Source organism: Anarrhichthys ocellatus, unplaced genomic scaffold (assembly GCF_004355925.1).
Source record: "Anarrhichthys ocellatus isolate YVR2014 unplaced genomic scaffold, GSC_Weel_1.0 scaffold1379, whole genome shotgun sequence".
In the NCBI taxonomy this organism is placed as follows: Eukaryota; Metazoa; Chordata; class Actinopteri; order Perciformes; family Anarhichadidae; genus Anarrhichthys; species Anarrhichthys ocellatus.
The window spans coordinates 6832-9014 of NW_022281353.1; positions in this window are offsets into that span (position 1 = coordinate 6832).

Sequence of the window (2183 nt, forward strand, 5' to 3'; positions counted from 1 at the left end):
AACATGTACCTCAGATGTAGTACAGTATAAAGTACAATATGTACCTCAGATGTAGTACAGTATAAAGTACTATATGTACCTCTGAGATGTAGTACAGTATAAAGTACAACATTTACACTGTGAAGACATTTTGTCCCGTACTTGTCTCACGCCTGTCTAAAGGTCTAGACCTGGTTTTAATGACCCAGCTAGAACCAGGTTCAGATCTAGGACCAGGTTCATATCTAACACCAGGTTCAGGAATAGGACCAGGTTCAGATCTCGGACCAGGTTCAGGACCAGGCTCAGGTCTAGGACCAGGCTCAGATCTAGGACCAGGTTCAGATCTCGGACCAGGTTCAGGACCAGGCTCAGGTCTAGGACCAGGCTCAGGTTCAGGACCAGGCTCAAGTCTAGGACCAGGTTCAGATCTAGGACCAGGCTCAGGTCTAGGACCAGGCTCAGGTCTAGGGAACACCTTGTGGTGGACTGTGAGTGGCTGCTGGTTGGCAGTATGTTTCAGTGGGATTACAGAGATTACACCGTCTGACACACATCTGGAGTAGACAGATGTGTGTAGTTCAAGGTCAGTGTGTGTGTGTGTGTGTGTGTGTGTTAATCTGTCACAGCTCTCGTTCTTGTTTAATATTCTAGATTCATTTATGTAAACATCTTCTCACAATAAAACACTGATACTGTTCAGGGTTAAGGGGCGGACACAGGAAGCTAGGACAGAGGAAGCTAGGACACAGGGACAGTTGAGTAGAAGACGAGGATGCTGATTTTAAAAACAGGAGATGTTGAAATGTAGAGAATGAAGGTTTCATAATAAAGAAGAGTGAGACCTCCCGATCCCCTCCCCTCTTCTTCAGTCTATTGTGACTGAACTCCTTCCTCTCCTCACCCACCTCATCAACACGCAGGACTGCTAGAGTCACCCCCCTTCTGAAGAAACCATCACTTGACCCCTCTGATGTCAAGAACTTCAGACCGGTTTCTCTTCTACCCTTTCTATCCAAAACACTTCAACGTTCTGTCTTTAACTATCCTCCTATCTCCATCAGAACAGCCTCTTGGACCCCCACCAGTCCGGGTTCAAAGTGGGTCACTGGACTGAGACAGCCCTCCTTGCGGCGACGGAGTCGCTTCACGCAGCAAGAGCTAACTCTCTCTCCTCTGTCCTGATTCTCCTGGACCTGTCTGCGGCGTTTGACACTGAACCACCAGATCCTCCTCTCCACCCTCGAGGGGATGGGCGTCTCAGGCTCTGCACTCTCCTTGTTTGCATCCTACCTGACAGGTTGATCCTACCAGGTGGCGTGGGGCCGTTTCGGAACCACGCATGCTGACTACGGGGGTTCCACAAGGCTCAGTCCTGGGCCCCCTTCTCTTCTTGCTCTAGACAACATCTCTGGGTTCTGTTATTCACTCGCATGACTTCTCTTATCATTGTTACGCCGATGACACCCAGCTGGTCTTGTCATTTCCTCCCGGTGACACTCAAGTGGAGGCACGCATCGCTGCGTGGTTGGCTGACATCTCAAAGTGGATGACGACACACCACCTCAAGCTCAACCTGGACAAAACCGAGCTACTGTTCCTCCCGGGGAAGGGTTGCCCGCACCGAGACCTGTCCATCACCATTGATGATACCGTGGTGACGCCAACTCGGACTGCGAGAAACCTGGGTGTGACCCTGGACGACCAACTGTCATTCTCAGCAAACATTGCATCGGTTACACGCTCCTGCAGATTCCTGCTCTACAACATCAGGAGGATTCGCCCCTTCCTCACTGATGAGACGGAGCAAGTGCTCATCCAGGCTCTTGTCATCTCCCGCCTGGACTACTGCAACTCACTACTTCCGGAGCCCCGGCGTCGGCCATCAGACCTCTGGAGCTTGTCCAGAAAGCTGCAGCTCGCCTGGTGTTCAATCGCCCCAAGTTCTCCCACACAACTTCCCTTCTCCGTTCTCTACACTGGCTCCCTGTAGGATCATCCAGTGTAAGACTCTGGTGCTAGCCTACAGGGCAGTGAAAGGAACAGCGTGGCCTCTTTGGATAAAAGCTAAATGACTGTAATGTAAAGTTTTTATAATAAAGAAGAGAGTGAGACCTCCCGTCGGTCTGATCATTAGTGTAACACCTGCAGACGACCAGCAGGAGGCGACATGTTCTCTGTAATAAAGACAGAAGACAGCAGCA